Below are 16,534 nucleotides of genomic sequence, written 5' to 3' on the forward strand. Positions count from 1 at the left end.
TTGTGGTTATTTTTCTTGTGGTTGCTTTTGTGCGACCGTGGCTTGGCGGCTTGTTAGCTGTCACGGTTTGTTTGATTTGGGTTGCTAAGGTATTTGAATTCGTTTCTGACGAAAATTGATGCATTTTACTCGTTGGGAATTGATTGCGGTAATATTTTGTCATTCAATTAGGAAAACATGTAGCCTCGTCGCACGTTATCGAAAATCGGAGAAACTGTCACGCTATCATGCGATGTGACGAAAGAGGCTGACCTTACGTCTTATATTGAAATTTCCTAAATTAGGACAGTATCTTTGTAGTTGAATTGTAAAATGAGTGCGTGCTCAGATAACCGACCAATAAAATTTCCAAAAAACCGCTTCAGTTTGGTCAAATGATCTTGATAAACTCCCGATTATAAAAATAGATTTTGCTATCTCGACGTTCATTTGAATTCCCAGAAATAAAACTCGATTACTGATAACGTAATGTTGCGCGTCACCAAATTTGTATGCAAGTGCTAGCTTATTATTATTATTAGCTTATTACTCGAGAGTTGGTTGATATGGAAGATAGAAGGATTTGAATTCAAAAGCAGTATTCAATTCTCATACTTCCAAGTTGGTTCGCATTTTTCCACTTCAGACCGCTTGGCAGCGATGTGATCTTGGGTCCTAAGGTGAAAAAATTCTAACCAACTTGCAACTTGTCACTTGCGCTATTCACAGAAAAGAGGATCGATGAAGAAAAATTGCATCATTTTTTTTTTGCGTTTTCTATATATTTTATATTAAATCTGCACAGAATAATTCAAACCCATACCTACCCGTGTTTGTAGAAAAAATGTCGTTAAAGCTAGGTATGCTGTTTCGCTCAAGAAAAGTAAATATATTCCTTGACTGAATGGGTCAAGAAATTTCCTACGGCTCTCTGTAGAAAAAAAAAGGAAATAACTTCTTCTCAACAGCTTACTGTGATCAAAGAAATGTTATTTTCTTGACCATTTCTGGGAAGGAATTTTCCAAGCAGCGATATAAGCGATTACTTTTCTTGTCAGCAGTAAACCAGCCTTAAAAAGTTAAAAAAAGAATGCTTTCGATAAACATTCGATGCAATCGTCTTCATTTGACAAGTAGGTACCAGTCACGGTATCAATGAATAATAAATTAGAATCAAGTCATAAACGGTTCCTATATGCTGCATAAAACGACCCATAATTTGTTACCATGTCACGAATATTTGCCTTTTCAACGCCTGCTTAGAACACCCGTCCACTATGGTATTGTTATCAGTTTTGAAAAGTGTCCCGGTTTAGATTCCAACTTGACAATCAATTGACAACGTTGGTTGAGTGCCGTATCATTTGACACTAATTTGACACCACCATCGCGCCATCTGACTCCCGCGTTGCAAATATGGACGGAAATTCAAATTGATTTGTGTTTTCCCCCACATCTCTATCGAAAATAAGTGAGTCACTTCCGTTCGGGTTCGCTTTAATCAAGTCACGCAATCGTTATGATAATGATCTCTGCTTGCTAAAACAAAAATTCCATTGGCCAACCTTTCAAATGTTTATAATATGAGCCCAAGGCAGCAAACGTGAAGGCGAGTGAGGTGCTCTCTGTCGGCATTTTGTTTTTTAATTGCACCTGACTAATCGATTTTTGTACCGTGTCATTTGCACGTCAAACGTCTTCCCGAGCTACATCGTTTCTTCTGAATATGAGCATGAGCATTTGCTGATAACGTTCCAATCCAAGTATGCGATGATGATGAGGGGAATGGTAACTTGTAGCAGCGAACAGGAAATCGATTGACACATGTAACTCGCTAAATGGGGAAGGCTGTCGCAACGGGGTCGGGGCTCTTTCTAATCAGCTGCGCCTCAATAGCACCTTAAGGCTTGCTTATTCATAACGAGCAAGGTGTGATCTCATTTGTATAACGATTACTTACACTTGAATATGAGTTCGATTTGATTAACGCTTGAGCAATGATGGCACGGCACTCTTATCAGGTGTACGAGTAAACGTAGCAGGCCATGACGACAATGGAGCGACGATTTACTTATTTCGGAAGCAATTTCCCAGAATCGAAGCAGCCGTGGGAAAGAGGAACAACCCATTGGACACGTTGGATTAGCACTGGGATAAATTGTTGAAACAATTTTGCATAAAGAATTCATAATTGACCAATCATTCTTCCCCGTAAGACGCCAGCAACGCTCGCACGACGATAATTACGCCGAAATTGGTTGGAAATTTCGAGGAGCTTCAAAATCAAAACGGTTCGCGGCCCTCGTCGCGCTCTCGGACCGGAACACGGGAAGTGGAGCTGGACGTTTTATGAATGAAAATGTTTCTCTCCGCTTTGCTTCCCCGAAAAGTTGCTAATCGTGCGTCGCAAATTGGATTAGTGCTGCACCAGGGCAGGGTCGGATCTCTGGGGGGGAGCGACCATGTTGCTTTTTGCTACCAGTTGAAAAGTAAAGTAAACTGAGGAAGTGTTTTTGCTTTATATAAAATAGACTCAACGAAATTAATTCAGTTTTCTTTAACTTTCCATGTTTGACCGAGCTTTGAATCAACTCATAGTTTAGTCAGTGTATAGTAAACCTGAAATCAATATAAGTATATCTCGATAGTACGTAGGGGGAGGACCATACGCCGCTGAATTCATAATTCCAAAATGGTCTTGCCACCCGTTTGTGATAAATTTTATGATTTTCGTAGCGTACAAAAATGAATTTGAAAACAAAAATATGAATTTTGACATAGCATTTTGATGATGTGTTTATGTGCCACATTGAGCAATCTTAAAAGGTGGCACCCAATACCGGACACGATCTGGAAATACCTCGAATTCTGTAAATTTGTGCATAATTGAATGTTTTTACTCTAAGAATAGTATTTGATTGCTAATTCATTTGCAACATTCACAATAGTAAATTGAGTTTTGCTTATTCTGCGTCATCAATCAAAAACCTATTTAATGTAAATGTTCATTCTGTAGTGATTTGACATTGATTTCTTCAACGAGCCAAGATTAGACCAATAAAATAACTGACAGAATGTTGTTACTTGGATTCTATGCTCATATTATTCTAAGCCTGCTTGTTATTCTATGTTGACTGAATAGATAATTCAATTACACTTCATTACTTCCTCACACAATCATTTTATTTGTATTGTATGTTTGATACCATGATCGACAGAATTCATGAAAAATGGATGTATTTTGAGACACTATAGCAAAAATTACAAAGATATCATATAACAAATCAAGCTGTCCAAAACTGGGGGACAAGAGGTGCTTAAACAAAATTGTAGTTTGTCCACATTTAGTTCGAATATGATACAAAATACATTCATACTACTACTGCGTGATGCAAAATTTTTAACATAGTTATTAATTAGGTTCATATTTCAGGCGATACGTCAACTTTTGAATGATTCTCAAACATCTCTAATTTTTTAAAAAGACATGCATATTTCAAGGATGTGTTAGTAAGGTTAGTTTGATCCATGCTCGATAGTAAATACTATATGTGGAACACGAGTGGAACATGTTTAAGTCATTTTACTCTACTACACCTTTCGAACATACTACAAACAACACATTTGTATGAACAAAAGCAGCATGTACTACATAGACTGGCCCTTAAACAAAAAAGTTGTAAAATTCAACGGGGCACTCCCTTAATATGTGCCTTAGGGTAAGAAAAAAGCTCTCTCAAAATTTCAACTCATTTGGTTGCTCCCCCAGCTGGCGCATTCAATTCAAAGTTTGTATGGAATATTCGTCTCAAATATATTGAAAATTGACCCTATGTCACTGTTTCGTCTCTTACACTAGTGAATCGCGTTCAATTGAGCCCAGAATGACAAATTCACTAGTTGATACGCTAATGAACATAGTTGCCGAAGGTTGTATCTGGATTTAAGCTCATTTTCATTAAGCTTTCAGTTGTTGAAAGTTAGGCTTAGATCAGCACTCCCGTACAATCACACATGTGCATGCACCTTGTGCCGCAGCTCGCCCAGCGTCATAGGTGGCTATGATGCGCTTAGTGGCTACCACCCAGCTAAGTTGAAGGAATACTAAGCAATATTGCTAATCTACTTCAGATAGTTAAAACACCAACTTTATCAATTTTAATCATCATACAACCTTCTACAATATTGTTTGCTATAGTATCAAGTAGTGTTTTTGACATTCTGGGGTCAATTGAACGCGATCAACAATTTTCCTGACTCAAACAGGAGATGATGTGCTGTTTCCTATATTTTGGAGCTGAAAATCCCATATTAACTTCAATTCAATTGCGCCAGCTCATGGAACGACCAAATGAGCTGAAACTTTCAGGAAGTCTTCCTCTAACCCTAAAGAATAATCCTGGCGGGTGCCCCGTGGAATTATACAACTTTATTTTTTCCCATACTAAGGTGGGCCAGTCTAGACTACTACAAAGTTACTGGTAGTTAGCTTTAAAGTTTGCTATACATGCTTTGAGATTGCGGAATTGAATGGAATAACTTAAATTTGAGTAAAAATCATGGGAAACAATGTAAGTTTTGATATTTCGAAAGGTATTTTGAGATTTCCATAGGAGTTCTAAGGTTTCAAAACGAATACTGAGATTTTGGTAAGATTACCGACCGCAGGAATTTTTAATTTCCGTATGAGTTCTGGCCAATCCTAGATTATCGAGGAAAAAACATAATCGTTACGTTTTTTCCTCGATAATCTGGGATGCCGGTGGCAATTCAGGTATTTATAAAGTAATTCTCCTTTTTCGTGTGAATTCTTATATCTCGTTTTCTCGGATATCTTTTGGAATTTTGAAATTCCTGTAGGAATTTTGGGATTCCGATAGACATTTTAGAATTGTTATGGTAGTTCTGGAATTCTGGAAGCCCTTCTAGGAATATTGTGGAAATATTATAAATCTGGTAAGAACTGTAGATTTCGGGTTGGAATGGGATTCCGGATATTAATCTCTTGGAATTCTGCGAGTATCTTTGAGACAGTATTTCTGTAAGAATGAGGTTTCAGAGGGATTCCTGCGAATTCTGTGGTTTGAGTCTTTGTAATTCTTGTAAAAACCTTTGAGGCTTTGAGATTATGTGTATTTCCATTTCTATTGGGGAAGTGTGCGGCGGCTAAAAACGGAAGCAAATATTTTATGCTCCGTCAGTTATGTGAAAATTTTGAAATTTTATTTGTGAAAAACAGTTGGTGTGGATGTGCACTTATTTGGATATTCTGAAGAAGTTTGTGATCATTCAAGTTTGTTCAATGCGGGATGTGACATTCCGGCCATCGATTATGCAGCAATGACTACACTAGGAACTAACGTTACAGGAGGATCATCGGCACGCCCATCATCCCTTTTGAACGATTCTGAGATCGACGGAACGTTTCTTTTGAAGGTTGGATCCGGTGAGTTCTTTTCAATTTGGGTTTGCATTGTTTGTCAGGGACCAATGCACAAGTTTAGTATTGACGTTTGTGAGGTGCCATATCGCTCGTTATTTGGCCACATAAATAGCACGGCACCGCTCAAACGTCATATAGTGAACTTGTGAATTGGTCCATTCGTGATCAGGTTTGTGTTGATGCGGTGAATACAAGCTTTTCGAGAACCATGCAAAAGTTACTCTTCCAGTACATTTTTTATAGCAGAGAGGTCATCGTGGACTGGACGGGAAATGAAATTTGTCCTGGTAGACGGAATGGCTATCTGGTAATGGTAGTCAACGCTGTTTGGAAATTTTTGAACTGCGCGTAAAATTTGATTTTAAGAGCTTCTCTTGCTGTATGTTATGCGTTTAAAGATAGTAGTTCTCACGGCGCAACAAATCACATAACATGATACGTAATGCTGAAGCAGATTTTTTTATTTTCTTTGCAAAAAGACTTATCTTGAATCTTGGTGAATCATTAACAATCACATACATTTCGAATTTTAGCAACATTAGAATTTGTTTTTCACTTTTTATTTACAAGTATTTTAGATACAATTATTGTAACAAAAGGTTGAATCTATTTTATATCACAAAAAGCTACACAACGCGAGGGAGGTCAGATTTTCTTTCTTTTCAGAGAGCGAGTAAGGGCGCTTAAGCCTAGGCTCTGTAGCCAGGACATACGGGAGAAATACCTGTGTCCCATCCCAGGAAAAGGACCAAAAACAACAATGGAGTGCGCATTAACTTTCTTAGCAACGCCTCTCCCAACGATTTTGCTTATCATCCTAAATAGAACGGTTGGTACGGTTGTCCCCGTTTCGTCTTTCACAATACTTCAAACTTTTTCGTCGATCATGTTATTCATTCGTGAATAACCTGATCGACGTTAATTTTTGAATTCTCTTCAAACCCCAAGTCTGCACAGTGGGCCTGGCCATTTTAATGTTTGTATCAAATCATTGATATGCTGCAAACATTAATACTGACAAGAAAATACTGGAAGAAATTTCGGTATTTCCAGGATGCTTTTCAATATTGGCTGTGCAAGCGCTTAGATTAGATTAGATTAGATGTGTATTTCCATTTCTATTGGGATTCCAGAACAAAACTTTTATATTCATTCATTTCATTTATTTAGTTAACATCTACACAGATAACACTGAATCAACAATTTCACGCCACAATACTCGGTTCGTGGCCGCATCTCTCCATCCTCGGTTCTGCCCCACGCTCGCCAAATCGATACGCACTTGATCCGCCCACCTAGCTCCCCGCTCCACGCCTTTTTGTACCAACCGGATCCGAAGCGAATACCATCTTTGAAGGGTTGCTGTCCGGCATTCTTGCAACATGCCCTGCCCATCGTATCCTTCCAGCTTTGGCCACCTTCTGGATACTGGGTTCGCCGTAGAGTTGGGCGAACTCGTGGTTCATCCTTCGCCGCCACACACCGTTCTCCTGCACACCACCGAAGATCGTCCTAAGCACCCGACGTTCGAAGACTCCAAGTGCTTGCAGGTCCTCCTCGAGCATCGTCCACGTTTCATGCCCGTAGAGGACTACCGGCCTTATGAGCGTTTTGTACATGGTACATTTGGTGCGGGCGTGAATCTTTTTTGACCGCAGCTTCTTCTGGAGGCCATAGTAGGCCCGACTTCCACTGATGATGCGCCTCCGTATTTCACGGCTAACGTTATTGTCAGCCGTCAGCAAGGATCCAAGGTAGACGAACTCGTCAACCACCTCGAACGTATCCCCGTCTATCGTAACACTGCTATCTAGGCGAGCCCTGTCGCGCTCGGCCCCACCAGCTAGCATGTACTTTGTCTTGGCCGCTTTCACCACCAGTCCAACTTTTGCTGCCTCGCGTTTCAGGCGGGTGTACAGGTCTGCCATCTATTCAAATGTTCGGCCGACGATGTCCATATCATCCGCGAAGCAAACAAATTGACTGTATCTCGTAAAAATCGTACCCCGGTTGTTAAGCCCGGCTCTCCGCATAACACCTTCAAGCGCAATATTGAACAACAGGCACGAAAGTCCATCACCTTGTCGTAGTCCCCGGTGGGATCCAAACGAACTGGAGTGTTCGCCTGAAACCTTCACACAATTTTGCACACCTTCCATCGTCGCTCTTATCAGTCTCGTGAGCTTCCCGGGAAAGCTGTTCTCGTCCATGATTTTCCATAGCTCTACGCGGTCGATACTGTCGTATGCCGCCTTGAAATCGATGAAAAGGTGATGCGTTGGGACCTGGTATTCACGACATTTTTGGAGGATTTGCCGTAAGTAAAGATCTGATCCGTTGTCGATCGGCCGTCAACGAAGCCGGCTTGATAACTTCCCACGAACTCGTTTACTACGGGTGACAAACGACGGAAGATGATCTGGGATAATACTTTGTAGGCCGCATTTAGAATGGTGATCGCTCGGAAGTTCTCACAATCTAACTTGTCGCCTTTCTTGTAGATGGGGCAGATTACCTCTTCCTTCCACTCCTCCGGTAGCTGTTCTGTTTCCCAGATTGTGCCTATCAGCCGGTGCAGACAAATGGCCAGCCTTTCCGGACCCATCTTTATGAGTTCAGCTCCGATACCATCCTTACCAGCAGCTTTATTGTTCTTGAGCTGGTGAATGGCATCCTTAACCTCCCTCAAAGTGGGGGCTGGTTGGTATCCATCTTCCGCAGTACTGACGAAGGCATTTCCTCCGTTGTCCCGTCCTTCATTGCCTGTGCTCTCAGCACCATTCAGGTGCTGCTTCCACCTTTCGATCACCTCACGCTCGTCCGTCAGAATGCTCCCATCCTTATCCCTGCACATCTCGGCTCGCGGCACGAAGCCGTTGCGGGATGCGTTGAGCTTCTGATAGAACCTACGCGTTTCCTGAGACCGGCACAGCTATTTCATCTCCTCGCACTCCGTCTCCTCCAGGCGGCGTTTTTTCTCCCGAAAGAGGCGGGTCTGCTGTTGCCGTTTCCGTTTATAGCGTTCCACGTTCTGCCGGGTCCCTTGCTGCAGCATGACCGCCCGCGCTGCATTCTTCTCCTTCAAAACCTCCTGGCACTCCTCGTCGAACCAATCGTTCCGTCGACTCCGTCCCACGTACCCGACGTTGCTCTCAGCTGCATCGTTGATGGCTGCTTTTACTGTTCTCCAGCAGTCCTCAAGAGGGGCTTCGTCCAGCTCACCCTCTTCCGGTAATGCAGCCTCGAGTTGCTGCGCGTATGCCGCTGCGACATCCGGTTGCTTGAGCCGCTCTAGGTCATACCGAGGCGGCCGTCGGTATCGTACGTTGTTAACGACGGAGAGTTTTGGGCGCAGTTTGACCATCAACAGATAGTGGTCAGAGTCGATGTTAGCGCCACGATAGGTCCTGACGTCGATAATGTCGGAGAAGTGCCGACCATCAATCAGAACGTGGTCGATTTGCGATTCTGTCTGCTGTGGTGATCTCCAGGTGTATCGGTACGGAAGGCTGTGCTGGAAGTAGGTGCTACGAATGGCCATATTCTTGGAGGCGGCAAAATCAATTAGTCGTAGGCCGTTTTCGTTCATCAGCCAGTGGGCGCTGAACTTTCCAATCGTCGGTCTGAATTCCTCCTCCTGGCCAACCTGAGCGTTTAGATCTCCTATGATGATTTTGACGTCGTGGCTTGGGCAACTGTCGTACTCGCGTTCGAGCTGCGCGTAAAAAGCGTCTTTATCATCATCAGTGCTTCCGGAGTGAGGGCTGTGCACGTTTATTATGCTTAAGTTGAAGAACCGGCCTTTGATCCTCAACTTGCACATTCTCTCATTGATCGGCCACCACCCGATCACGCGCCTCTGTATATCACCCATCACTATAAAAGCTGTTCCCAGCTCATGTGTATTGCCGCAGCTCTGGTAGATGGTATGGTTACCTCTAAACGTTCGCACCATTGATCCCTTCCAACACACTTCCTGCAACGCTACGATGCCGAATCCACGGTCCTTCAGCACGTCGGCGAGTATGCGTGTGCTCCCGATGAAGTTGAGAGATTTACAGTTCCACGTACCGAGCTTCCAATCGCTAGTCCCTTTACGTCGCTGTGGTCTTCGCCGATTGTCCCGGTTCGTATTCTCTCGTTGATTATTCGTTGCTTGATTTTTTTACGGCTGGCTTGCAGGGCCTGACACCAACCCCCTAGATTTCCGGAGGACCATTCCCCCTAAATGTTCGGAGGACCATAGTGCGCAGATTAGCTTAGAGTCCTTCTCTGGCACTCGGACGATGATCAGCCGCCCCTGACATGGGGAACAGACGCTGTTGTGAGCCGCTCCTTACATGGAGTACAGACGCTCAAGGTTTGCAGAAGCACAAGCAAAAGCAAGAGCAAACCCCCCCTTCCCTGTCAGCATACGACCAAAGTTCCCACCTTAAAATATATGAACATTTCAAAAAAAAAACTAGAAATTTTTATATTTTTTCACGTTTAAACATATTTTTATCAGATTCATAACTAACAACAAGAATCTCTTTCTGCTTTTTGAGAATTTGTCATACCCTTTGGTTTAAACTTTGGGTGTATTTTGTTTTCCGTGTACCTTTCAAAATGCCCAATAGGAACAACCCCCATTTAAAAGAGATGAGCATCTGTGGCGTTTTTGTCGACTAAATGAATGTCAAACATGATCAAAAGTATCATGGTTCATATTTGGACCTATTTATTAAATAAAATTCAAAATGTGATAAAGCCGTTATTTGAACTGGGAAAATTACTAAAGCGGTTGAAAGAACATGCTCTTTCGTGTTTTGAAATGAAAACAAGATTTCATTAAAAAAAAAATTAGAACCCTATTAGTGAACTCTTGCATCTTTCCATTGGGTGCTGTTCATTACGGGAGGGCAGAGCCTGCTTCTCAGCTAAGTGTTCAATGAGCACTTCCTCGGTTATCAACTGAGAGCTTTCTTTGCCACAGTTGCCATTTACGCATTCGCATATCGTGTGGTAGGTACGATTGTACTCTATTTTTTATATCAATAGTTTTGTGTCATTTTGATAACTGGTTAGTTCTTAAACTTACATTCTAGACTTGATGAGTACTTTCAAATAATTTCTTAAATAAATCTTGTTTTAACCCTTCTGTCGACGCGCGGTTTGCCACCGTCAGAACCACCACGCTAATGCTGTGTACGATAAGCGAGGTTTTTCCACCACTGTTGTACAAAATACAACAGCGCGACGACTGAAGTGTTAATTTTGTTAGAAGCATCTCTTCTTCTTCTTTCTGGCATTACGTCCTCACTGGGACAGAGCCTGCTTCTCAGCTTAGTGTTCTTATGAGCACTTCCACAGTTATTAACTGAGAGCTTACTGTGCCAATGACCATTTATGCATGCGTATATCGTGTGGCAGGTACGAAGATACTCTATGCCCTGGGAAGTCGAGAAAATTTCCAACCCGAAAAGATCCTCGACCGGTGGGATTCGAACCCACGACCCTCAGCTTGGTCTTGCTGAATAGCTGCGCGTTTACCGCTACGGCTATCTGGGAAGCATCTCTAATATCATTCTTATTGTTTTGCCATGGAAAATGGAAGTGCTACGGTTTCAAAAAGTAGGACTTTTTCGTACTGTTTTGAGGATTGTCAAATTAATATTTGATTGACTCTATACGTCAATTATCAAATCTCTGAATTCCTAAATGAATTCGTTAACTTCTTCAGTTCTGATTGTACACCCATTGAACGATCCGAAGTAAGCCAGAATCGGGTCTTGCAACGGATATAGAAACAAGTTGACTGTGAGGGATTCTGAGATGGAATAGGATCGTCGTTCAGACGTAGAGGAGGCAGTAGAGTTTGTTAGTTCATTTACAAACAAGTTAGAAGTTTTTTGCAGCAGAACGTGTAGCTTATTCAGCACATAAAGATTCACTTTCATGTTGCAAGTAAATTGTATGCAGTGTCATACCTGGTCAGTTTTGAAAACAGAGTCCGCTATGGACCAACGCACGGTTTCATTTTTCGACGTTTGAACGAAGCCGTGTTATTTATATCACCATGAACTAATTAACGATGACGTCACGCTGCCACTTCTAGCGAGAAGAAAACCTTTACTACGTGTTTACAAAAAATGAACGAGTTTGCTGCGCATTCATCCACTAAATGTTCATCCGGTGAACATTCATTCACTGGATGTTGGTCCGGATGTCCGGAATATCTCAATATTTCTTCTTGAACTTCTTCAGGAATAACATTCTAAGTTCTTCTAGGGATTCTTTCATGGATATAGTCAAAATTTATTTGAGGAATCAACTTAAAATTGTTTTAAGAAATTCTTATAAATTTTATCAACTATCCCAAGTTAAGATATTTGTTTCGACATTACTCCAAATATTTTCTACAATTCTATCAAGAATTCTGCTCTTTTGAGGAATTTCATTAGAGATTCAAGCGATTTCATAACACAAAATTTATAAAATTAATTTTATATGTTTTATTTTTATTTTTTTCTAGAATTCTTTAAAAATTAACTCCAACAACTATTCCAAGAAATAAGAACATAACAAGACAACTCCCAGAAACCCATTCATAGAACTGCAAAAGTCCAGGTATATGTACACCGACAGTATAAGGGAAGAGCACCAATTTTCGACCTAGTATTAGTTTTCGAGTTTTCGACCCGTCCAGAAGACTTTAGCCTACTTTGTATTAAAATACGAAAATTGGTACAGTTTTTGTTGGTTCAAAATTAGAGCTTTTTCCAAAAGCATTTAACTGGAATCAATACAAGACAATAATAATGTTCCTATTCGGATAATTCATTCCTATATGGAAAAAAATCAACTTGAAAAAATCTACAAATTGGTACATTTGGATCCCCAGAAGCTACTCTGAAAATTAGAGTGTAATCCGTTAACTCAAACTCGTTCAGCCCCTCCTTAGAGCTGATGGATTTCGCTCAAATTTTCACAGATCTCTAAATGCTAAATAAATTTGGAGGATGTAACTTAAAATGTTTGTAGTCTGATCACTATGGGCCACCCTAGTGCACACAGGCTTTAATATTTTGTAGCCTTTACGTTTTGTTAAAAACCTTCTAAAGAACTTTATAAAAGAGTAATGGACTTCTCTTCTCTTGTGTAATTTGCTTTCATTATTCTTAATAAGACGAAGACAATAAACCTGGGAAGAGCAACTGTTTGGGAATAGGAAACATACAACACTAGCACAAATCACTTTTTTTTTAGAAAATACAATCAGAAAGAACAGCCATTTTTTAAAAGAAAGCAGAATAATCATAATAATACTCATTTTTTTCCGAAAGCTTCAGCCAAACATAATGAGATAACGTGGTATAACGTAAGAAAAGCTCTTTAATGAATGTTCGAATCCTCTGAGCAGAATCTCAAATAGAGAAACTTTAAAGTAGATGGAGTACCGTGTACCTTTTAATTCCGCTCCTAAATGCTTATCTATGACAGATACGCGTATTTCGACTACCACTTGCAGTCTTCTTCAGTGTCAGTTACTCGTATCCACTGAAAAGCGTTTTCCGCGTAAGAAAAGCGTTTTCCGCGTAAGATTTTGCGATATTTCTTTTTTTTTTAAATTTCCAAGGCACCCATAGAGGTTTATGTCCAACTTAAAATTTTTATGGGCCATGCCCTTTGGCTAGACCTCCCTGCCTCCCTCCATAGTTGACCAAGTGGTTTATGGACGGGCCCCTTCTTCGAGAATTTCTGGATGAATTAATTTTAGGATAACTAAACAAATGCTTGGCAAAAAACTTCGCAAGATACATTAGGACTGTTGATTAAATGTTCAGAAGAAGTCTGATTTAAATCAAATTCCTAGAGTTCAAAAAGTTTATCATGACAAAATTTTACGTAAACATGAATTCAGAAGACCATCACTTAAAAATAAAAATATATCCACCTATGTAGCAAGCCAAAATATCTCAATTTTTTTTTCGGGCAGGGGGGGGGGCGGACCTGCCCTGTCCCCTCTGGCTACGCCAATGACGACGACAATTTTTGGATAACGGTGAAGGATGTGTTGGACCGTAGTCTTCGTGGTTCACATTTCAATGCGTAATATCAGTAATATCTTCAGGATATTCAGCATACTGAAGTCGAGTAACCATTTGACAGCTCTTGACAAAGAGTAACAAATGTCTAAGTTGCCATAACATTATTTTTACAGGCCAATCGCTGAGAACGATTTCGTTGGTGGAAATGGACGAATTAAATCGGAATTCAACTATCACTTACAGGTTTTATTAGTGTTTCACTACTCACCACTTCTTATTCAAAATGTACTGAGAAGAAGTTTAACTTTATCCTATAATACGCTTCAGTTTAATCAACGCTGAAGTGTAATTTCTGTTGTTATATCTTAAAGTTCCACTTGACTTGTTAGGCCGTGGAATTGATAATTTTCTAGTCAAATAAAATATAGGTTTGTGCTTATTTGGTATTCTAAAATCATGGGTAATATCCCAAGTGGCATCCGAAATAACAACTTTAGATGAATGAACTCCAGTCAGGTTAACGAGCGGCGAGTGAACACGAACAATCACAGCAATAAATGATAGGCTACTTTGGCGCTACTTTTGATCTATGCTAAATAATCTGGCAGTAGCATTCCGTAGTTTAGGGTAAAATTGATCGCAATGTCCGACGACAGACGAAATAAGAATCAAAAAGCTCGACAGACGTGGATTATAACCAGAGGCGCGTCCACGTTCGAAATCATGGGTAGGACAAAAGTTAGCATTTTTTGTGCACAGTGAAGCTAAGATAAATTTTAACCCTGGAATGGAAAATGAAAGTAAGTATATTTGGGGGCTCGAACCCAAAGCGGTGTAAGTGACATTTTGGTCGTTTTGAGTTGAGTTGATTTAAGGAAATTCTACTGTCTTGAAAAATTCTAACGATGTTTTCAGATTACTTTGCCGGTCACAAAATAATAACAAAATTCCTGAAAGACTGGCTTGTTTTTTTGGCTTCCATACAAAGTTACATAATGAAAAATTGCTGAAAAACTTTCAAGTAGATTATCACAAAACTAGGTTTTTGTCACTGCCACTCCTTTGCTTCTAAGCCCTTATTTTCATGCCAGCACTTACCCCAAAATCAAGAAAACAAATTGAAATCTAATAGGAGCTAGGAAATAAGAGTTTGAATCTTCATAGCATCAGAACAGACATTTCTCCAAGATCTAAAACTTTTTTTTTTCTACAATTGCATGTGGCATTGCGACAAGTATTAGTGTATGTGTTTTTTCATTAATTTTTAAAAGAGTTTACCTCAAGACTTCAACCTGAATTTTGGAACAGAAATAAAATGTCTTAAAAAATTTTCAGAGATCATCTGAATTCTCCTATTAATTCTCGGAGAAATTTTACAAGAAAGTCATAACTCCTCCAAGATTCAAGGTCAAATCGTCTTGTAAAATTCAATCAATAACATCTCCACATATTTCTAGGGATTTCCTTTAAAATTGTCTTTCAGCATTTATATAAAATTTAAACGAGGGATTTCTCAAAATATACTTTAAGAAATTCCTCCAGAGATTTCTTCTTGGATTTCTACAGAAATTCATCCAATAATTATTTGATATTTTCTCAAGTGAGTCTTGATACTTTTATTTTCAGGAATTCTTCCAAGAATGTCTTTAAGAAAATGCCTAGGATTTTCTTCCGAAAAATAAATCCGTGAGGTATTTCTAAGAAAAAAATCCTAGAGTAATCTCTGATAAAACTGAGTGAGTTTTGAAGTCACCCTCAATAAACAATGATCTCTGAAATAACTCCTAGACTCTTAAAGACATTTTAGGAGATTTAGAAGATAATCGAAAAGAAAAAACAATCGAATCTCGATATAGTTTTCTGCAGGGTTTCCTAAAGAAATATCTGGATCAACATGGGACAGAAATTCTATAGAAGTTTGTGGAATGATCGGAGGAATAATTGTAAAAATTGCTAAAGTACAAACTTGTGTGAAAATTAAAGTAAACTTATGAAGTAAACTTATGGGAATTTTTCGAGTAACATCGAAAGAAATAATTGGTATAACTTTATGAGTAATACTTGAATGAAATGCTGATAAAATTCCTAAAGAAAAAAAAACATGTTTGTTCGAAGAACCGCTCAAGTAATTTTGGATTTCAGGGAGGAAACGTTGATGAATTCTTAAAGGAATCCACAGGAACAGGTAAAAGAGTTCATGCTGGGTTCCTTAAAAAAGCCCTTAAGCTATTCTTTTTTCAAGCACTCTGGAATAGTCCTTTTTGGATTTACTCGGAGAAAATTCTGTAGAAATCTTCGGAATATCTCCTCTAGAGTAACAAGTGGAGAATTCGGTTGAAGGATTAGTGAAACAAATTCTGGAGGAAAATCAAGGATAGATTTGGAAAAAATCCAAGTAATACCTAAGGAAATTACTGGAGGTACCTACCATCCTTGACGTTCTCAAGGATTTCCTGGAGCAAATTTTGGAGAAATTCTTGTTAGCATCCTTGAAAAATCGCAGAAAGAATTTCTAGGATAAATGGTGGAGGAATCTCTAGACCAATTTCTGAAGAGAACTCTGTGGGTTAAAATAGATACTCTAGATACTTTTTAGAGACTTGCATAAAAATAGAGACCAATTGTATAAAAAGAAATCTACTACCAGTCCTGCCTTTAGGATCATTCATTACTAAAAGTTACTTCCACAAATTTCTACGGCAATTCTTAATCAATCAAGAACTTATTTTCCTGATGGTTGAATGGTTTTTGAAGCAATTATTACAGTTAGTTTCCCAGAATTTTCATTGAAATTCTCACGCGTCATAACTTTTGAGGGTCATTTACAAACATGTCATACTATACTAGGCATGAGAATACAATGAAAACCTTTATCATGTTTCCATCCTCCATAACAATAAGTATGACGTTGACCGAGTTTCTGCTGATCTAGCGTTTTTGTTTTGAAGAATCGTGGGTAGGACAATCCTTTGACTGTCCTACCCAGGTGTTTTCGTGAGTAGTACATGTCCTACCTGTCCTACCCACTTCCCGCGCCACTGATTATAACTAAAGAGAAAAAAATTGAAAAGAATCAAAATTC

The 16,534-nt window shown here is 39.7% G+C and overlaps 1 protein-coding gene across 3 annotated transcripts in view; it reads right to left on the reverse strand.

Moving 5' to 3' along the window:
- Nucleotides 1–16,534, reverse strand: part of LOC23687865 (protein nubbin) — a 493,425-nt gene that overhangs the window by 475,015 nt on the left and 1,876 nt on the right. The window lies entirely within an intron of this gene.

The sequence above is a fragment of the Aedes aegypti genome, chromosome 2 (assembly GCF_002204515.2).
Source record: "Aedes aegypti strain LVP_AGWG chromosome 2, AaegL5.0 Primary Assembly, whole genome shotgun sequence".
NCBI lineage: Eukaryota > Metazoa > Arthropoda > Insecta > Diptera > Culicidae > Aedes > Aedes aegypti.